Below are 24,226 nucleotides of genomic sequence, written 5' to 3'. Positions count from 1 at the left end.
TCCCTGTTTGCATCAACATACCTATATACAGGGTGCATAAGGTATTTGAGGACATACCTTTTTTGGGGTTATTCCTGCAGTTTTTGGCAACTCTGTATAATCTTTGTTTCAAAAAATAATAATGATAGACCCTCAGCTTACTCAAGAAATGAAGAGGCATGCTTTTACTGTGGTTATAAGACTGAGTATAGCAATTTAGAAATATCAACGTTTTTAAAAGTTGCCAAATCCTTCATCTATAAAGTTTGTAAGGAGCTAGAGACAAACGATGTCTTAAATAACAGTGACAAAGTAAATTTACACCGCCAGAACGTCTTGTTGACAAACCACAGCAGTAATTGTTTTCACCCCAATAGACGTCATTGATTGGTTGAAATTACCTAAATACGACAACTTTAACACGAAATAACTTCGAAAATAAAGAATTTTCTTAAAAATGCCACGAGTAAATGATGTTTTAAATGACACATTCTACCAGTATACGAAATTTGAAAGTGTTTAGTTACAAAAAATTATTTTTTCTATGTGCACGCCAAAAGGAAAACATCCCTACGTATGTTTATATATATATAAATGTATACAAGCACGCACGCCCCAACACGGCGGACACCTACCAAATCGATCGTTTCCCACCACCTCCAATATAAACTTCCCCCCACACATCGTACCCCTATGAATTCAGAAAGTAAAGGCTTGTCACTAAAAACTTCCGGTATTTCGTTCGACGCTGTAACACTTTTACTACTGCACCGTCTATCATAACGGAGACAGTAAAGTTGTAAAAATGTCATAAAAATTAAATTAGTAGATCAGAATGATTAAATTGTCTTTGACAAGTTATCAATAGCGATAATTATGGTCAGAATGAATTCGAATTAGGCAGCAGAAGTCGCTCTGTTATGAAAACATTATCAATACTACACTTTAAAAGTACACGGGTTGTTTAAACACCAGAAGCTGAGATTTTTGCATCCGGGAAAATTTTCCTTTGAAGGCTTATAATGTGCTGCTGCACCGCCTGCTGCACTGAAACTCTCGTATTTTCTGTGTTGTGGCAAATGAAATGATTATTATTGTGGAACTTCCACTTTAGCTTCCGATAGAGGATTAGTGGAGGGAAAGTGCGACGACGTACTTGGGGAGACCTTGGACATCGATGAAAATCAACTAGCCGTTCTTTTCCGGAGAACTTTCGGCCTGGGACCAACGGATAACTTTCAAAAATCTCTGGCCCTGGTAGTGCTACCGAGGAGCATACGCCTGTAGTTGGAGAAAAGAAAAGGAAAAAAAGGCATCTACCCCCAAAATCAGAGTACCCATGGTTTTTATGGGTTTTTTCATGAGCAGACCATGAAGCCATGTGTTGAGAGGAATTCTCTGGAGTTTCGATAATTCACCTTTGGAAACATGGGTTCAACATCCTTAAGCAACCCTTATTCAGGGACCTTTTGAGCAGGATGGGCTACTCTACCTGAAGAAAATTCTAACTGGGCCCCACCTGCAAGGTCATTGCGCTGTTTATCTTGATATGAGATCACCATGTCGAGCACATATGGGTTGTGATGCATGTGCCTGGTGTACCCTTAACAGACGGGTAGCCATGATAGGTATACTGGACTTCGTATATTTTACCCCAGTGTCAATTTGATGGCATGTACTTCTCTCTCACTCAATAATATTAATAATAATAAATCCTTTCTGCTAAAAGTACAAGGCCTGGAATTTGGAAGAAGGGGACAAGTCGAATACATCGAACCCCAGACCCCGAAAGGATGAAAGGCAGTCGACGTCGGCGGAATTTGAACTCAGAACGTAGCAGCGGTCGAAACACCGCTAAGCATTTTACCCGGTGCGCTAATGATTCTGCCAGCTCGCCGCCTTCTTAATAATAATAATAATAATAATAATAATAATGATGATGATGATGATGATGATGATGATGATAAAGCGAGCACTTCACTGGTCACTGGATAGGACATCGAGAACCATTCTATGAAGAGCTCCTAATTTGATGGCACTTATTTAAAAAAAAAAAAAATTCTTGCGGTGATATCTTCGGAATACTATTCGCCAGCACCAACTCTCCAAGAAGCAAGAATTTCGAGACGTTATCACTGCTGAATTCGTTAACTTGACAACTGATTTATTTCTCAAAGCTTCACGATCAATACTCAAAAGAATTTTAACATTTCATTTGAATATAACAAATTTTGATGTTGTGTTTGTTTAACAACAAAATATATTTGCATAAAAGTCTCCTAATTTAATTCTTTAAGTAAATATTATCACATCACATAAAATTTGCTTTTCTTTGATATTTAAGTTTTATTTTCACAGAATTCAAGCCGGTAAACCGGTCACTTAACAAAGTAACAAGTCTCTTTCGGTTACGTCAACACAGTTCTCGGGGTTTGTAGTCGCTGACCCCAGCTTTTGTGTTATTAAGGGTGTATAGTAGTAAATCTCATGTTAACCTTTTTAGTACCAACCCACCCGAGAGCGCATCTATGATCAATGGCATTCAAACTCATTCCATCTTATTTTCGGAATCAGTCTACTCCTACCCGTTATATGCGCCGTCTGTTTTGTCTTATAGACATTAAGTAGTCTAGGGAAGTTTTGGCTGCTGTTTCTAGTAGGTCGAGAGACCATTTCAAGGTTTTGTCTTCGTTGTCTTATCGTTTTGTTTGCTAATTTCCATAGAAACAGAAAGTTGCAACTTCCGGTATGTTGGCAATGGAAGCTTCCGACTAGTTAAGATTATGTAATTTAAAATGCCTGTAACTTTTTTATTATTAATTTCTGCAAAGCTCCATCAGTGTAGGAAAAATTTGAAACAAAAAATCTGATGATTAGTTCAGAAAATTCTGTTAGTTGAAAAGAATTTAACAAGATCCCAACAATAACATCATCATCATAGCATTGATAATGAGGACGACGACAACAACAAGAACACTAATAACAACTACAATGACAACAACAGCTTATGTTAACCCTTACGTCGTCCATGTTTCTCAAGAATTTTCTTCCCACCAACCGACCGACTTACCGGCCAACACAGCAGATGTGTCACTTCCACACAGAAACTTAATAACAAAACATAACAAAATGAAAAGAAACAAAAAATATTGTTTGTTTTGATATTGGTGGTGGCGTTATTGTTGTTGTTGATGATGTTGGTGGTGGTGATGGTGGCGATGATGGTAGTAGTAGTGGTGAAGGTGGTTGTGTTGGTGTAGGAGATGAGGTGGCGATGGTGTTGACGGGGATGGTGTGGGAGGTCTTAATGAAGATCTGAAGATTAGTCTTTCGTTATAATGAATCAATCACACAACTATTGATTTAGTTTTAAACAGAAGAAGACTGATGATGAGCAAGAGGAACGATGATGGTGATGATGATACATTAATAACAGTAGTAGTAGTAGTAGTAGTAGTAGTAGTAGTAGTAGTAGTGGTGGTGGTGGTTTTAGTAAGACAAAAATGACGTCCATTTTCTGTCCTCCTTTCATGCAGTAACCTCAAAATGCTCTCTTTTAAAACATTTCCTTAAGAATTTTAAATGAATTTTAAATCCGAGATTAAAGTTTCTGGAGATAATGTTTGAAGATACATTTTAAAGTTAATGAGATTTATATTTTAAACTAAGATAATAATAATAAGAAGAGAAGGGTCTTTGACATACAGAAACTGCCTTCGTTTGACTGACCTGACTGTTGTGATTGATGTTTATATTTTAAACTAAGATGAGAGAAAAGAAGGACAGAGCTGAAAGCACCTTTGTGAGACTGATATGATGGATGTTATTGACGCTTAGCTTGACCTGCTGTAGGTTTAGACTGTCAGAATAATTGGAAATCTGTTTTAAACAAGGACAATAAAAAATGACTTCACCTGTGCATCTGAAAACTGAATCTATGCAATTACATGCTTGGGATGTGAAGATAACTACGAGACAATCTGGTATGTCTTTCAGACAACACAAAACTCAACGAAGATCACAAGTCAAAATATTGGCTTAAAATTTTTGGGGTGGGGGTTAAGTCGATTACATCGACCCAGTGCGTAACTGGTATTTGTTTAATCGACCCCGAAAGGATGAAAGACAAAGTCGACCTCGGCAGAATTTGAACTCAGACATAACGGCATCCGAAATACCGCTAAGCATTTCACCCAGCTTGCTAACGATTTTGCCAGCTCGCCTGGGAACAATTGTGGCCAAGAGGTGGTTCCACACTGTTCAGAACCCTGGAACCCCCGAAGTAGAGCCCCACAATTAAAAAGATGATAATGAGAGGGAAGGAGAGAGAGAGAGAGAGAGAGAGAGAGAGAGGGGGAGAGAGAGAGAGAGAGAGAGCGAAGTGGGAAAAAGAAAATACTCAGGTTTTAGCATTCAATATTGTAGTTGCAAATTATTACATAAATCTACCACTTAGATCTATCTATTTATCCATCTTTCTGTCTGTACGTCCGTCCGTTTGTCAGTCTGTCTGTCTGTCTATCCATCTATCTATCCGTCTGTCTGTCTGTATATCCATCTATCCATCTGTATATCTATCTATCTATCTGCCTGTCCGTCCGTCTGTCTGTCTATCTAGCTATGTTTTATTTGCTGTATCGTCTAAGAAGACGGCAAGGTGTGGATGTTGAACGTACCATCATCCGCCTATAATTCTCCCCACCATCATAACATCACCAACGAGATGTTAACGAGATGTAACATGATATAAACGAGATATAACTAAACCGTAACCCATGTAGAGGATAACGACCAATATTTTATCTACTTACTCAGTGTGATCACCCATGTCAAAAAGAAAGCCGAACAGAAACGACAGAGACACTTTCAACTTCCGGTTTCTCCATTTATCGATCAGATTTTGCTATTTCCTAATGAAAAGATTGATCTGCGATGTTTTAGCCGTGTTCCATTAGTGGAGCAAGCAGGAAACATTCCAGAAATAACATCTAACAGCAAATGTGAGTTACGTTATGTGGCCATTTGCACTGAGTAACAGGACCATTAAAACGTTGTAAGTGGACCATTGTTGAAGGCAATTCCACACGCGAATCTTACGCGTATGATAGATAAATTGAAGAAAAACATTCTTTTATCTTCAATCTCTTACTTGTTTCAATCTTTAGGCTGCGGCCACACTGGAGCACCGCTTCGAAGGGTTAGTCGAAAAAATCAAATCTAGTACTTATTGTATCGGTCCATTTTGCCGAACTGCTAAGTTACAGGGACAGGCAAACCAACACCGGTTGTCTAGCGGTGGTGAGGAACAAACACAAACATACAGATACAAGGTACACGTACATATGTACGTACACACATACATACACACACGTGCATATATACATACACACATGCATATATACATGCATACATTCGTGTATACATACATACATTCGTGTATACATTCATTCATACATACATACGTACGTACAACACACACACACATACCAGGCACGTGCCGTCAGTAGTGACTCAGGGTAGGCAGTTGGTGACCCTTATGTAGTAAACTATCATCAAAAGATTTGTGAGTCCATAAAAGGATAAAACTATTGAAAAGGTTAGGAAAATAAAAAAGAAAGAAGTGGAAATTTGACCGGCGAGTGTGTTAAATTGTAAGGCGCCAAAAGAAAATGACTCTCCCCAGACACAACAGAAGATGCTTCAACACACGAACTCACATAAATCCAAATCCGAAAACGAAATATTTAAAAAGTTTCCTAATTATCCCCCCAATTTTTTTTAAATTTAGATAAATTAAAAAGATTTTTTTTTCATGGTCGTGTGAATTCCCGAGTGTTGAATACAAATTCGAAAAAATTCTCTGAAAATTCCAAAAATTGAAGAAAAAAAAAGGTCTGAGGGTTTTTTGACGGGTTTAAAGCAAAATTCTGTCATCATTTTCAGTTGAGTGATTTGGAGTAACGTGAAACGAAGTGTTTTGCTCAAGAACACAACAATCGAAACCACAATCTTGCAATGATCGCGAGTGGAACACCCGAACCCCCAAGGCTTTCACACCTTCACTGTCAAAAGATTAAAACAAATAATAGAAAAAAAAAGGAATAAACTAATTCAAAGTTATGAACTCCATTCAATAATTTTTGCTGACGCAGATCACCAATACACTTCTCCAATTCGGATTTTTATTTGCTATGTATGTAGATCATTACATACTTATGGAAGTATGCATGTCGTACATACTTAAAGTATGTACATAATACATACATACTTACATTAAACATCATCACCCTTTCTATATTCTTAATATCATATACATTTCGTTCTTTAAAATTGATTCGTTTCTTTTTCATTTTATCTTCTTGTAAAGAATACGGTAGTCAGGCCGATGTATTTCTCATCTATACTACTTGAGGCACGTTATGTAGCCTTAGAAACCATTTTTTAAAAACATTTACTAGCGAACTTTCACCGCTAATCGATCTGGATACATTTACAATTATCCAGTCAATGGTCGGTTTAGGTTTTATTTTATATTCTCTTTATTCTGTTATTTTACCCTCTATATTTTAATGAATATATCTATTTTTGTTATATATATATATATATATATATATATATATATATATATATATATATATATATATATAAATACACATTTAAAAAATTTCTTTAGTATTGAACAGGTATTAACTAACAGCTATACACACTTGGATACACATATAACAAACACTGATGATATATGCACACGTATACACACACATACATATATATATGAGGTGGTGTATATGGCGATGGCGTTAATACCGGTGTTGGTAATGATGAAGCTGGTCGCTGGAGAGTTTTATCAAAAACACGTATGGAATGAGTTAAATTGATTTCTGAAATTCGTTTGGGACAGACAGAGAAACACACACACACACACGTATGAATGTATATATATGTGTGTGTGTGTATATATGTTTGTATGTGTATGTTTGTATGTGTATGTTTGTATGTGTATGTTTGGTGGCTTGGAGTCACGCGTCTGGCGCCAGCGACATATAAATAACAATACAAAGCTGGCTCTTTACAAATCATTTGTCTTAACATCCCTATTGTATTCCTGTGAAACTTGGACCTGTTATGAAAGGCATTTTAAAATGTTAGAAAAATTCCACCAAAAATGCCTTCGTCATATTTTAAGAATTAAATGGAATTCTTTTACTCCAAACACAGATATCCTTGCATCTGCAGGCATCCCCTCAATTAAAGCCATGATTTTGAGGAACCAATTGAGATGGTGTGGCCATATTGTTCGAATGGCAGATGAACGCATGCCGAAACAGCTGTTTTATGGTGAGCTTGCAGAGGGGAAACGTTATCGGCATAAACCTAAAAAAAGGTTTAAGGATGGCATAAGGACTGCTATGAAGTCAATTGGAATGGCTCCAAAAGATATAGAAGTCCTCGCTTCAGATCGAGTTGGATGGCGAACAAGGGTGTGGAGTGGAGTGAAAGCATTTGAAGAGGCCAGGATGATGCAAGCAGGGCTCAAGAGACATTTAAGGAAAAAGGTGAAGACTGAGAAGGTGAATGACAAGGACCTTTTTGTGTGCACAGTCTGTGACAGACCATGTCTGTCCTTGGCTGGCCTCAAATCTCACCTGCGAACCCATGGAAAACAAACCTCACCCAGCTATTCTGATTATATGTCTGTGCACACGTTTGAATGTGGTGTGTGCCAGAGGGTTTGCAAATCCAATGGGGGTCTTAAAAGACATGTTAGGATCCACAATGAGCAGAACTTACTTGCAGGTATTGGTAGTGCAAATCAGAGGTGCAATCTGTGTGGGTGTTTTTTCAAAACACTGTCTGGTTTAAAAAGCCACATCAGACGCCATGAAAGGGCTAAGGTGTAGGTGCAGGAGGTGGTCAAACTCTGTTTAAGGAGTAGACAACCACCATATGTGTATGTATGTATACGTATGTTTGTAAAAATATATATGCATGTGTATATATATTTATATATGTACGTGTATGTATAAATATGGATACATATATGTATATATAAATATATTATATCATATTATATATATATATATATATATATATATATATATATATATATATATATATAAACGAAAGGCTTCTGTCAGTTTCTGTCTACCAAATCCACTCACAAATCTTCGGTCGGCCCGAGGCTATAATGGAAGACACTTGCCCAAGGTGTCACGCAATGGAACAGAACCCGGAAGCATGCGGTTGGAAAGCAAGCTTCTTACCACACAGCTACAGCTGCGCCTATATATGTGTATATATGTACGTATATATGTCTGTCTATATATATATAGGCATAGTGAAGCGCATGGCTCAGCGGTTAAGGTTAATTCGGCTCACAGTCGTAAGATTGTGAGTTCAATTGCTGGTTGGCAGAGCAAGACACTTTATTTCACGTTGCTTCAGTCCACTCAGTTGGCACAAATGAGTAGTATCAGTATTTCAAAGGGCCAGCCTTATCACACACTGTGTCACGCTGAATCTCCCTGAGAACTACGTTAAGCGTACAAGTGTCTGTGGAGTGCTCAGCCACTTGCACGTTAATTTTTGCGAGCAGACTGTTTCGTTGATCGGGTTAACTGGAACACTCGTCGTCGTAACCGACGGAATGCCAGTATATATACATATTTATGACATGCTATAATGCCATACATGGTCACACATACACATACACACATGTATAAATATATTCGCATAAAAATGTGTCCATTAATTCCTACGGAGATGTATGCATGCGAGTACAGATATTTATGTGTCACCTGCAGCTGCAAACTTCCAGCTGTTGATTGTATTTATAAGCAGAGGATGATCACTTAATTTAATTATTCTTATTTCCGGAAGTGCTCACTGAACAGACGATAGACTACCTGATGGCCATTTCCTCCCCTTCTATTCAGATAATGAATTATTATCCAGTGAAAGTTGGCGGCTTCTTTATTTACCATAATCGTGTCCCAGATTATTTTCCAGCGTTTTATGCTGTAGTTTGCGATGGCGGCGGGCTGGCAGAATCGGTAGGGCGCCGGGCAAAATGTTTGGTGGTATTTCGTTTCGTTTTAAGTTCAAATTCCGCTGAGATTGACATGCCTTTTATACTTTCGGGATCGCTAGAATAAGTGCTAGTTGAGCGAGGGCGGGGGTATAAAATTCCAGGCCTTGAACTAACCAAGGTTCTGCTATCATCTCCCCCCCCCCCCGGAATCTCGTCGTCACCACCGTCTTCAACATCATGCTATTGGTGGTGGTGATGGGGCCGATGATGATGATGATGAGGAGGATTGTAGCTTTAACATCCATCGTTTCTATCACAAACTATAGGAGTGAGAGGGGGAAATCTCATTTCTTTTTTTGTTTTTTGTTTGTTTAATTTTTATTTAATTTTTTTCTTTTTGTCATCTCCTTAGCAATGGGGGAGAAGAATCATGCGACACCCTCCTCTGGGAAGGCCTTCAACATTCTTATTGATCTTTTTTCTCTTTCTTCTCATCCTCGTTAGTGAAAATAAACAACACCGTATCAAAATAAACATTTCTATTAACAATTTTGTTTTTTTTTAATATTAAAACAAATGATTTTTTAATGATTATTTTTGATAACGGAATTCTGTATGAAGACAAAACAGACGAATGAGGGGGGGGGGGAATAAATGGTTCAAATTGACTAAGTCGATAAAAAAATATGTTTTAAAAAAACCTCATAGAGCCATTAAAGCCGTGATTCACCAATAATAATAATAATAGTAAAGATGGACTCTGCCGTCGCAGACGACATAAGAGTGTTCAGCTTTTCTGCCGACCGACCTGCACAAATGATTTGTTTATAGTGCTCAAATGGTTCTTGCCGCACATTAGCTGTCTCCTTCCATCAAATTGATGTTACCTGAACAGGTGAACAGTGTCAGGTGTCGACATGTTTGCAGAGCAACGTGAGATGAAGTGTTTTGCTCAAGAACACAACGCACCACCTGGTCTGGGAATTGAAACCACGATCTCGTGATCGGGAATGCAACTCCCTAAACGTTAGGTCACGCGCCGTCACATATAATAATAACAACAACAATAATAGTAATAATAATAATGACGATGATAATGGTAATAATAGGAAACGATGAAAATACAGTTCCTACTGATATATATATATATATATATATATATATATATATATATATAGTACGGGCTTCTTTCAGTTTCTGTCTACCAGATCCACTCACGAGGCTTTGGTAAACCCGGGGCTGTAGCAGAAAACACTTGCCCATGGTACCGCGCGATAGGAATTCAGCTCAAGACTGTTGGGAAGCAAGATTCTTAACCACGCAACCATGTAAAAACCTCATGCAGATCTATATAAACCCATTCCCACCTTGAGGTTTTGCGTCACACTGTTTCAGAACGACCGATATCGATTAACAAAATTTCTATGAAGTTACATAATTTTCTTGTTGTCTCCTCACGTCTCTTTCTGTTCCACCATTCCATGCACTGAATACAAGAAATCCCACGCGCTCTTCCAGCAGTCATTGAAAATGACGTACGACTTAAAGACGGTGACGGCATCATTTTTCATCTTTATTGAATACGAACTTTCTAATAAGTTTCCAACATATATATCCAACCCCACGGCACTTTCTCGTGTTCTTTTATATTCTTTTTGTGATATCATTTCCACGTTCACACACAAGATGATTAACAAAGACGAGAAAGAGAGAGAGAAAAATATTATCACACACTAAAATCCAAGAAAACTGACGATGGTCTGAGCTGGTAAAGAAGAATTAATATAATCCATAAACTAAGATAAAAAAACTGGTGTGTCGTTATAAAAATGTTACTTAATCGTTAACAGTTCTGTTTTGTTTTTCCGTTGACACATATTCGATATTTACTGTCTTTGCTTTTTGTTACTGTTTTATATTTTTTAATCACTCCATCTTGCACAATTTTGAAAAAAAAAAAAAAGCTTTCTTCTCATACTCTCTCTTTAGTCATTCATCTTACAGCCGAACCTATTGTTCTTATCCAATTAGATCTTCTGTTTGCCTGACAAACTGACCATACAACATTTTTTCTCCAGTTATTCATCATTTCCTGTTCTTCATTTACTTGTAATACTTTTCCACATCTATCTCTATTCATCATCGATTTTATTAGCCATGCACACACACACACAAGGTTTTTTTCATATTTTTCTATCATATTTTCTCATTCTGCAGTTATCAAGTGTACTGTGTCAGTACATCGAATTGTAGTCTACCTCTCCCTTTTGTGGCTGTGCACTCTACCAACCCACACTATCATACACAGTTCACAACTTAACACCTGTCTATACAGTCTACCAACGAACCTCGCGCTTATGAGGGCAGATGAGGAAGTGAATTCAACTCTCAGATTGGCAGGGCATTTCACTTCCTAATGCTCCAGTCTACTGAAACGAGTACCAACCAAGTATTAGTTCATCTCTCTCTCTCTCTTTCCAAATGTCACATCTTTGTTGTTTCCCTGGATTAAGAACAGAAGGGCCGAGAGAGTGTTTTATACGTAAAGCAGTTAGCGAAAGTCTGGGCCAAGCTACCAAGCCACCAATATCACCCCACTTCACTTGCAAATGACTGACGTGGACAAGGCTGAGCTGGGTTGGTGCTCACACTGGGATAACAAAATGATTAACTAGGGTGTTAAAACCTGGAAGGGCAGTGGTTCCCAACCCTTTTTCATACATACAACGTGTCGTCCTTCTTTGTGTAAGCTTTTGCCTATCCTGTGCATCGCATCTGATACACAGGACATATTTCCCTGACATCCATGCATCATATACGACACACATTCTCAATTTGTTTTTAACCAGAATAACTTGGGTTTTACGAAAGAAAAGTATTAAATTACGGCGAGCTTCTTTCAGTTTCCGCCTACCAGATCCACTCACAAAGCTTCCGTCGGCTCGGGACTATAGTAGAAGCCACTCGCCCAAGGTGTCACACAATAGGATTGAACCCGGAACCATGTGGTTGAAAAGCAAATTTCAGACACATTTGACTTTCCTTTTTCAACTAACAATATGCCACGTGGATGCTATTTACGCGTTGTCGGTGCGCACGAGTGGGAAGCTTGTCCAACGCCGCAGTAGGAAGAGATAATGGTTCTGTTATTTTGTGTTTGTGTGTGGGGGGGTTCTGTTCCAAGCCCCTAAATGAATGCCGAAAAGAACTATTACATTTAGCTATGCATGAGCCAAAGGATTTAGATTTATTGCTAAAAGCAGCAGAGATAAATTCCATGTTATCTAAGCACTGTGCCGTTGTGATGTAGAAATTGGCAGTTAAACGACACGTTAGCATAGATAAGAATAGATTTAACAATCTTATTGTTGCTATGTCGTCATTATCGTCGTTTCTCTTCCCAACTCGATTAAGCGAATATGACTAAAATCTTGGCTGTAGACTGTGTTAAGTGCCTCACGCTGTGAAACATCATCAGTCATAAAGAAGTGTTGATTATAACGTAAAAGTTGATAAAGAGATGTGCAGGGATTCATTGATAGTGAATAAAAAATGGGAAAGCGGTATGTAAAAAAAAATTCTAGTGTAGTATTCTGTGCAAAAATATGTGGAGTATTATGAAGAATGTGTGGTATGGGAGAAGAAGCGCAATTCGATCCTTTTCAGCCGGGACATATCTGTAGGATCCTTACCCACCTAACCTCTGGCCGGAAAATTCTCTCGACACATGCGGCCACCACATCCGTCCCCAGCGACAGCCCCAAGCAAGTCATCCTTCCGCTCACATGACCTCCCTCGCTCCTCTCCTTCCGGCAAAGCCCTTCGGCCGTTCACGTGAAGGATCGTCACCAAACAATTGACGAACTTGTTGATATGACTGGTATGTCCTGGAACTCCTGGCAACAAATTCTGAGTGAGGAATTGTGAATGAAAAGAATTGCATCAAAATTTATGCCTCGCTTGCGTCTCGTGAACTGAAAGAAGAGCTGGAAGTTGATCCGGACTTTGTTTTGGAAGATCGTCACTGGTGACGGAATTTCCAGAAGTGGAAGAGGTGAAGAAAAAAGAAACATAAAACGACGGAACCGTAAAAAGCATCGCTTCGCAAGAGTTCCAGGACTGCTTCGAATAGTGGTAAACGCGCCGGGACCGATGTATTGCTTCAAATGGAGAATACTTTGAAGGCGATAAAAGGGTAAACATGTAAATCTAAGTGAATAAAATAATATTGCAAAATTCCGATTGATTATATGTGTGTGTGTGTGTGTTTTTCTGTCTGTCTGTCTGCCTTTATGTCTGTGTTCGTCCCCCATCACCACTTGACAACCAGTGTTAGTGTGTTTACATCTCCGTGTTCTAGCGGTTCAGCAGAAGTATCCGATAGAATAAGTACCAGGCTTAAAAAAAAAAAAAAAAAGAACTAGTGATGATTCATTCGACTACAAACTCTTCAAGGCGGTGACCCAGCATGGCCGCAGTCTAATGACTGAAACAAGTAAAATATAAAATGACAGAAGATAAAAGATAACTTCAATTCGGGGAAGAACCCAGAGGAACTTGCTCATTCATGACTCAGCCAAAGCACTGCGCTGCCAAATACGGAATTCTTCGAGTATCCAGCTGTGTGAAATAACATTCCTGGCCAACTTAAAACTCTTGGAAATGTTAAGTAAAGGGCAAAATTATAAACAAATGAAAAACGATCGCTATAAAAGCAACTTCAGCCGATCCTCGATGAACGGAATATAAAATAAAAGGCAGAATAATGAATAATCGAATAGGAAGAGTCCTCTGGAGAAGAGCATTGATTAAAGATTAAACAGAATTTTCTAGGGTTTATATCTAAGAAGACTGGAACGTTAGAATTTTATTTAATTAATTAATTAAGTAAAGCTGAAGTGATTGTTTGTTTTGTCTTTGTCATACATAAACATACGAATAAATTCCAGCAGACCAATTTGAAATCAATGAATGGTTTCTCATCTTTTGGCATTTGTCTAATGTATGTATGTATGCATGCATCGCTAGACTCTGGTGCCTGTGTCTGCTTCAGAATATTCTTGGTGGGCACTAATTTGCATTGCGGGAAGATATTTGTAAGCTGTATTTTCTACATCTGAGGGCATTTATGATGAGTGATGATAGTGATGAGGGCATTTATGATGAGTGATGATAGTGATGAGGGCATTACTGTCCAGTGCACCTCCTTGGCGACGGGATTGAGAAGGTCTCTGCTCTCTTGTTACCCACAATTACTTTGAACTGATTTCAACGGCCACAGCCATTCCTTGATGGTTTTCTTCAATTGTTTGGATTCCAAACGCATCTTCCTCAAGAAACAGCTCATTGATCTCACTGGAAAACTACGGCAGCCGACTTCAATAGGGAATGAGACTGCATGCTATTCTCTTTTCAACTAAGTCTTGATATTTGGCTTTCTTCAGTTGGGGGAAAATTCCAGACATGTCTTCCGAAGGCATTGTGAGTTCAGACGCAATAATTATTTTTTCACTCTTAAACAGCGGGAATATGTCTAGTTAGAACGGTGATGTAATAAGAACTACTAACACAGAAGAACATGATATTGACTTATAAAAACGTTTAATATAATTTTCAGAATATTCTGGTTGCATAACGAAACACGGTGTCCCAACAGGTCATTAGTATTTGTGTACCAGCTTCCAGGAATGTGTTGGTAAAATTGGTATATCCAACAACGTTAGTGCTCCGAGGGCCCCTGCAACCACTGGAATGACAGACATTCTCCTCATCGTCCACATTCTTGCAATCTTGTCTTTCAGTACTCTGTACTTTCCAATCTTTTCTAGTTCTTCGTCGCTTAGGCGTGCATCTCCAGGTATTGCAATATCTATGATCTTGGTTTCCTTTTTGCCTTTATCTACCACAACAATATCTAATCTCCGAGCCTCGATTAGGGAGTCACATTGGATTGTAAAATCCTACAGTATCTTATGTTCCTTGTTCTCGGCGACTCCTTCAAGAGTTTTCATTATTATTATTATTATTATTATTTATTTATTTATTTATTTCTATCTAAATTTTTCGTTTTCTTACACACCGTAGTATTTTTCTACATCTCTACAATTCTGTCATTTTCTAGAACTTTATTATTATTATTACGATTCTGGACATAATAAATTTTATCTTTATAACCAGCTTCCGATAATGCATGCTTATAATAAACTTTGATTTTGTTTAAATATATCCCCATTAGCCAAAAGACTCGAAATACGAGTAGATATATTTCTAACGTCGCCATTGATTGAATGAATGAATGTCTTAAATTGAATCTGGTTTAGGTGTTTCTTTTTGTTAGCGTTTATTAACAGCTAAAATTCTTTCAGACGTTCATTAGACTGCGGCCATGCTGGTGCACCATCTTGAAAAATTTTAGTGGAACGAATCGACCCCCAGTACTTACATTATTTTTAAAGACTGGTACTTATTCTATCGTTCTTTTATTACCGAAAAACTGATGTTACGAGGACGTAAACAGACCAACATCGGTTGTCAACTGGTTGTGGGGAACAAACACAGATACAAAGACACGCACACACATGTATGTATGTATGTATGTATGTATGTAGGTAGGTAGGTATGTATGTATGTATGTAGGTAGGTATGTATGTATGTATGTATGTATGTATGTATGTAGGTATGTATGTAGGTAGGACAGTCTTCTCTTAGTTTCCGTCTACCAAATCCAATCGCAAGGTTTTGGTCGGCCCTAGGCTATAATATTAAACACTTGCCTAAGGCAAAACACAGCGGGATTGAACCCGGAATCATATGGTTGGGAAGCAAACTTATTACCACATAGCCATATATATATATATATATATATATATATATATGTGTGTGTGTGTGTGTGTGTGTGTGTGTGTGTGTGTGTAGTGTGTAGTGTGTGTGTGTGTGTGTAAAAAACTATTAATTCATGACTCAAATTCGAAGTTCCGTTCAGTAATGTAATTCACACACACACACACACACAGAGTGTATATGCGCATTTTAAAGATAATATAATGATACGTAGGTTTAGATTAGGTAAAACCAAACAAAATAATGTAAAGTATTTATAAACTATAAATATCATAGGCTTGTACGTAATATCGTACATTATTCTGCATCGAATTATATTATGTTATATTATATCATATTAAATCATATTATATTAATCATGAAGTGTTTTAATTAATTATGGACGTTTGGATGGAAGATTTCCATATTTCTATGTGTTTGAGATAAAAGCAGGTGCTATATGAGAAATATCTTCAGAACTGTACAAGTTTCTTGACTTAAAAATCAAATAAAAGATATATTAGGTCGTCGAGTATGAAATTTGTAGTGAGGTATATGGTAAACTTTGACAGCGGCTCATTTTGCGCCATTATAATATTTTGACGATCTTTATTTTTTGTTAGAACGATGACACATCTGTTTCTTTATTCTGACTCATTTTGCTCTTTATAAAGTGAGAATACAAACCATGCAAAAAACCTCTCATAGAGTGGGTGTATATGAGTATTATATGAGTATTGACGAAGAGCTACGCTCGAAACGTCAAAAGCTCTCACCGAATGTCAAACTTTTATATTCCATGTGCACGTTCTCTTGTTGTTTTGTTATTGCTATTTTTAATGTTCGATTTTTCTGTCTCTCTCCCTCCCTCCCTCCCTCCCTCTCTCACTTTTTACACACACACAAATGTATATATATATATATATATATATATATATATATATATATATATATATGTATATATATGTATATATATATATATATATATACACATACATATATATGTATATACATACATATATATATATATATATATACACATACACACACATATATACACATACATATTCATACACATATGTATATATATTATACACACGCACACAGACATACAGGGTATCTCATACTGATGGGACACATTATATTAGTATTATTTGCAATTTATTTGGAATGAATGTACTTGTTCCACTCCTAGTTATTTGCGTCTAAATATGTCCCGTCATTATGAAACACCTAACATATATACATACATACTTACACACATACATATAAATATATATATATATGTGTGTGTGTATGTATGTGTATATACATATATACATACTTACATACATACATATACATATATATATATATATATATATATATATATATGCATGTATATATATACAGATATATATACATGTATACATTCACGTTCACATGCATCCATACACGTCTTTGTATGTGTGTGTATATATGTATGTAGGTATATATATATCTGTTTGCCTATGTATCATGAATGCATTTGTCTCTGACTTCCTGTGTATGTAGTCTATCCATAAGTGCAGTTATGTCTGTCTGTGTGTCTGTTTGTCTGACTGTCTGTCCTGTTCGATATTATTGCCATCATTAAAACCACCACAACCTACCAGGACCACCCCTCTCTACCACCGCCAGTTACACAACTACAAACGCCGCCGCCGCCCAACCACCACCACCACCATCAGCATCACCACCACCAAGAACAACGGTCTCCACCGTCGACGGTGGCACCACCACCACCACCACCAACAACAACAACAACAACAACAACAACAACAACAACAACAACAACAACACTACACCACCACCAGCAACAACAACACTACACCACCACCAACACCATCACCACCACCATCATTATTTTCCCCATCACCGCCACCAAAGCGGAAAGAATTAATGAATGACAGAAGACACGAATAAAAGTGAAAGAAACGAGGAATGAAGCATGAAATGAAAGAAAGTGAAAGAAAGAATGAATGAAAGCAAGAAAGCAAGAATGAAAGAAGGGAAAGAAAGAAATCCTGAACGAAAGAAAGAAGGAAAGGAATATGACAGAAAGAAAATAGATTTTAATAAATAGAAATATTTATGAAGGAGTCAGGGAAAGAAGGCGGGGAAATGTTGAAGAAGAAAAAGATAATGAACGAGAGAATAGAGGAAAGAGAGACGAGAAGAAAAGGAGGAATAGAAGGGTGGTGGGAGGGGAAGAGTGGTGGAGAGAGTGAGAGAGAGAGAGAGAGAGAGAGAGAGAGAGAGAGAGAAGAAAATAGAGAGGGAGAAAGATGACGAAGAAGGAGAAACAAGTGAGATAATGGAAGAGAAAGAGAGACGAAACAAAGATGAAAGGAAAGATGGCTGGGGAAGAGGAAAGAGAGATGGATAGAAAGATTGTGAAAGAGAGGATAAGATATATATATAGAGAGAGAGAGAATGAGAGGAAGAGAAAGAGATACAGAGAGAGAGATGGTTAGAAAGAGTATAAAAAGATTGAGGGAGAGAGAAAGAAGACAAAGGGGACGGGAGAGAAAGATGGATAGAAAGAGAGAGAGAGAGAGAGACTAAAGAAAAGAGACATAGAAGATAAAGAGGGATAGAGAGAGAGAGAGATGAAGATGATGATGAAGAAGGAAGCAAGCTGATATACATGAAACTGACAGACGGACGACATTGTACGGTGGTGGCTGTTGCGTGTGTAATATTATTATTAGCATCATCTCACGTTGTAATGATAATATTGTCGTAAAGTAGCCGTGTGCTGGAGTTCCATCCTCATCGCCAACATAACCAGCCAGGCCAACTTATATATATATATATGTAGATAGATGTATATTTTGGCTGAGATCGTCGTCACCTAAAAGGCAACAAACACTCGATTGATATTTACAGACCTCATGTCACCCTCGGCCAAATTCTGGATCCTCGCTCCGATCAAGGTAAAGTTACATTGTTCAAGTTATGTTTTGGGTGTCGATTGGGTATCGATAAGGTATCGCCGGGGTATCTAAGCTCCTGACCTGGTTTTCCAAGCGCTGTTTTGTCATTTGTCGGGTGGATGTTTCCTTAGCTTCGTGGTCCTTTTTTAAACATGATGAAAACCTTTCCTTCAATTTATATCATTATTGTAAAAAAAAACCGAATGACTTTATAAGGTGTGTGTAATGTTATATACGCGTATATATATGTGTTACGTTACATGTGTCTATTATATATAATGTTATATAGGTGTTTCATGAGTGTTTGACTTACAGACACGCGCACGGACACACACGCACACATATATAACTGTAAATATCTATATTGTTTTATATATGTATGTATGTACGCGTGTACGTGTGTATGTATGCATGTAGGTTCAATACTCAGGTGTTTATGTTTTTAGTTGCCTGACATCCATTTTTTGAATATATTCTATACGAGTGCATATATGTGTGTGTGTGTGTGTGTGTGTGTGTGTGTGTGTGCGTGCGTGTGTGTACGAATGTATACAGGTGCATGTATGTATGTGCTTGTATATATAAATGTACGTACGTGAGTGTATCTGCATCTGTGTGTGTATGTATGTATGTGTGTGTACTTACGTACATATTTACATGTGATTTGTGTGTGTCTGCGCGCATGCTTGCAAGTACGTATGTAATGTTTGTTGTTATTGGTTTTTGTTGTTTAGCCGCAAGTCCACCCTGTTCGTGCCGACCTATGATCAAAAGCATACCAGCCGTGACAATCCCATCTATTTTCAGGCTATAGACTGTGCCAACCAATGTACCTTTTCTTGTTAAGATAACAGAGACAAGGAGAGAAGGTTCGCTATTGTTTCTCGCAGAACAAACGACCACATACAAGATTTCTGGTCGACTTGTGTGTGTGTGTGTGTGTGTGTATTCAAGAATATGTGTAGCGCATACATGTGTGCATGTAGTTATGTGTGCATACATGTATGTACATACGTATGTGTGTGTACGCGTGTCAGCGCGCATGCTTGTGTGTATGTATGAATGAATGTGTGTGTGCATGTGTATGCTTGTATGTGCATGCGTGCGCTCTTGCACGCCTGCCTGTATGGGTGTTTGTGTGTATTTATTCGTGTGTATGTCCATGTATGTGTGTATCCTTCTACGTACGTATGCATGTGTGTATGAATGGATGGATGGCTGTATGTATGTGTGTACGCATGCATGTAAGCGTATGTATGTATGTATGTATGTATGCGCGTGTCCTTGTGCTTAGAGGTATCTTTTCATAATTCAAAGGGTTTATTTTCTGTCCGTCTTCCTTAAGGCGTTTTGCAAGCGCAGAGCGATTTTCTATGGTTTTACCTGTTGTTGCTCAATGCAGGTGCAGTTGCAGGGATACGTGTGCATTTTATTGTTTGCAACACTGAGAGGAGGGGCTTTCATATTACATTACACTGGTTGCTGTACATTAACAGTCTGGGGTTGTTTCGCTAAAAGCCAAAATTTCCGTTCCATTCCAATATGTATTGGTTTACAAAGCTTAAAGGGTAGCTCTGTCATTGATCGGGATTTTGAGTTTAGGGCAATTTTAAGGATTTTGTGGTCCAGAATTTATTAGACTTCCTCCTTGTTTCTCAGAGCATGGCTACATAATAAGTCAATGTTAATTTTTCTTCTTACGTTGTTAGAATTTTCTGTACATTTTCCCAGACATTTAGAAAATTCCCTCTTCTCCCACAGTGGTGTAGTTGGAATGTGTGCTGCTTGGGGCCCTCACGTCCACTCTGCCGGGCCCCTCATATAAACAGTCTTACGCAGCAGACTCAAAAGTGACGTCCCCATAAAATACATATCCAGGGGTAGTCCCCCTTTGGTCCTGTACTCCGGACCTCAACAATATAGAGGTTCACACAGCAGACCCGACAGTGTCATGCCTGTAAAATCATCTCCCGTGGTAATCCACCCCTCGCTCCCCGACTCTGGATCCTCACAATATAGACGTTTATACAGTTGACCCGAAATTGTCATCCCCGCAATAAAGCGTTACCCGGGGTTCAATGCCTCCTGCCGCCTAACCCTTCTGGTCCCCATATTGTCTTTTATTTTACTCTTTTTCTTCTTCACCATCTTTCTGTTTGTTCCCAACACCTTTTTCTTCATCGCCTTTTTCTTAAAATCAATTTTGCGCCCTCCCTCTTGTTTTTGTTTTTTTATCATCCAATCCTTTTCTTTTCCTAAAGAGTGCCGCCTTGGGCTTTTATGTCACTATTTGGTGTGTGCCATTTTTGTGGACATATTCTGTTATTGGCACAAACAGCACCGCCACCAGCAGCAGCACCACCACAGCCACCATTGTCATTACTACCACAACCAGTGTCGCCAACACCACCACTGCCACCATGGTCGCTATTAGCATTGCAACCATCATCATCAACAACACTACAACAGTCATTACTCCGCCACCACCACCACCACCACCACCACCACCAGAAGGAGGATCTACACGGTCGCTCGTCCCGCTAGAAACAGCAGACAAATCTCCCCTCAAATTCCTAATCCCAGTAAGGATGGATACATTGGAATACGGCTGGAATACCTTTAGTCAGAGGTCTGTTCGATCAGGACTGATCTGGGGTTAAATACCACCACCACCACCACCATCGCCGCCGCTGCAACAGTACTGCTTCTATCATCATCATCATCACCATCATCATCATCATCACTATATGCTCACTATAACACTACTACCGTCGCCATACCATCCACACAATTACGCTCATAGCACTACTACTACTATCACCACCACCACCACTATCACCACCACCAACACCACCACCGCAACAATCATCAACACCACAATCGTCACCACCACCACCACCACCACCACCACCAACACTACTGCCACCGCCCTCATCACCGCCTCCAACACCACCTCTACTTTTGATCACAGGCCAGCAATATCAGAACCAGCCTTGGGCTAAACAATAACACCGCCACCACCAACACCACCACCACCTCCACCAGCTTGACCATCAGCACAACCACTATCCCACCATCGCCACCATTTCCACTAAAGCACCTGTCATACCATCTTCAGAACATCCACCGCCAATCCACTCACACGACCATCATATCCGATTTTGTAGATTTCTAGCTAGAAGCTACATGATGTTGTTGGAAATGGTGGTGACGGTGTGGTGGCGGTGTGGTGGTGGTGGCTTTGTTTTTCTTCTCAGGTGGCGTATGTATTTGAGTGGATGCATTTACACACGCGAGTGCACACACGCACGCATCTATCTATCTATCGATCTATCTGTCTGTCTGTCTATCTATTTATATATATATATATATACACACACACACACACATATATAAACCCGTATGTATATATGTATTTGTGCGTGTGTATACACACACACACACACGTTAAACAGACTGTGCCACGAGGGATCCCAAAATGTAAACCTTTATGTGCTGGTGGCTGTTCGATCTACTAGAAAACGCTTTAAATGAACATAAACCCGGTTGGCTTTAATAATAATAACAGTAATTATAATATTAATAATAATAATTTGGAATAAAAGACGGGCTATAGCAAATATTCTGCTCAATACCACAGATTTGCTTGTCAGTTGTTTGACCTTAACCAGTTGAGCATGTCCCTTGGTGGCTGACGATCATGAAGCAGGAATAGTGGGGGAGCATCAAAGCCATGTGTTGAGAGGAATTCTTTGGGATTTGAATAATTCACCTCTGGAAACATTGGTGTTTCGTTCAACATCCTTAAACAACCCGTATTCGGGTTCTTTCGAGCAGGACGGGCTACTCGACCTATGAGACTCAAAAACTTGTGTTGACATCAACCGCACACATTCTCAGGAGCTTCTTCCCCTCTAATATATATGTGCCTTAGGTCTCTGGTTGAGACCCGGTCAGAGCATGGAATAAAATGCAATTCAATCGGAAAATAATAATAACAATAATAATAATGATGATGATGATGATGATGATAAATAGGCATTCAACAATGTAGTCTTTGATTCCTTGAAAAACAGATAAAACGACTGATAGTAGCTGGATACCTTTTGATCACAAATCTCTTAGATCACGGTTGGCCTCGGGTTAAACAACAGCAACAACAACAACGAAGGCTGTCCTATGAGTGAGATGCTTTTTGAGACTATTAATTTTTAAACAGTCATGTACTTATATATCTATACACACACATATACGCGTATGTGCATACATACATACATATATATGGGTACTACTAAAGCAGCGCGGACCCGAACGCGCAGTCGCGTGTCCGCGCTAGCTAGTCTTGAGTGGTCGATCCTAACCCTAACCCTATCCCTAACCCGCGTGTGCAAATGAATACGCGTTTAGGGTTAGGGTTAGGGTTAGGAATAGGGTTAGGGTTAGGATCGACTACTCACGACTAGCTAGCGCGGACGCGCGACTGCGCGTTCGGGTCCGCGCTGCTTTAGTAGTACCCATATATATATGTATGTGAGAGAGAGAGAGAGAGAGAGAGAGAGAGTTAGTGACGCACATAAACACGGTTAGGCTATATATATATATATATATATATAAACATATATAATTATAGAAAACTAAGGGGAGAATGCTTCTCTAGATTTCACCGGTTGGCTATGTATATCTATATGTGCGTGCGTGTGTGTGTATGTATACGCGTATGTTGTAAGCTGGCTCTTTGGGGAATGATTTTTGACTGCGAGAAGTCCCAGGTTCAAAGCCCGGACGAGTCCAAGATTTCTCTATTTATAGATTTAGGCATGGCTGTGTGGTAAGAATTTTGCTTCCCAATCACACGGTTCTGCGTTCAGTCCCACTGCGGGCAAGCCCGTCGTGCATCTATCTATCTGTGTGTGTGTGTGTGTGTGTGTTGTCTCCCACCACCGCTTGACAACCGGTGCTGGTTTGTTGACGTCCCCGTAACTCAGCAGTTCGGCTATAAGAAACAGATAGAATAAGTATCAGGCTAAAAAAAAAAAAGAAAAAAAAACGCAAGCACAAAGGTCGAGGTTGACTTTTGTTTAAAAAGGGTGCATAAAAGGAACAAGATCTGTCGGACGATTTACAGAGAGCTACTCCGGATCTTTGCCGACTGATTTTTTCAAATTCCCTTCCCCATGATCTCTCCTGGTCTGTGATATTCAAGACACTCGGCGTCGCATAGGGAGCTTTCCATGGACGGGATCATACTGATTTGAACGGGCAAACACTGGCTCAACATGGCTGGGCATAGACTTGCAGTTTCTATACTCTTACCCAGGAGTAGTTAAATCGATTACATCGACCCCCAAATACTCAACTGATACTTATTTTATCGACTTCGAAAGGATGAAAGACAAAGTCAACCTCGGCGGAATTAGAACTCAGAATGTAAGGACGGAGTAAA

General features: G+C 38.9%; 1 long non-coding RNA gene across 3 annotated transcripts in view; it reads left to right on the top strand.

Annotated features, from left to right (window-relative positions):
- The first annotated feature begins 18,085 nt into the window (after positions 1-18,085).
- Positions 18,086-24,226, top strand: part of LOC106875638 (uncharacterized) — a 43,754-nt gene continuing 37,613 nt past the window's right edge. The window contains exon 1 of one of the 3 annotated variants that reach the window (XR_001410147.3): positions 18,086-18,783. This is a non-coding gene — a long non-coding RNA (uncharacterized LOC106875638). The remainder of the gene's footprint in view (positions 18,784-24,226) is intronic. The other 2 variants (XR_016238704.1, XR_016238703.1) reach the window with 2 other exon arrangements.

Source organism: Octopus bimaculoides, chromosome 27, assembly GCF_046866305.1.
Source record: "Octopus bimaculoides isolate indiv1 chromosome 27, ASM4686630v1, whole genome shotgun sequence".
Lineage (NCBI taxonomy): Eukaryota > Metazoa > Mollusca > Cephalopoda > Octopoda > Octopodidae > Octopus > Octopus bimaculoides.
The sequence above is the reverse complement of the archived record's forward strand: the minus strand, read 5'-3'. Positions and strand labels throughout refer to the sequence as shown.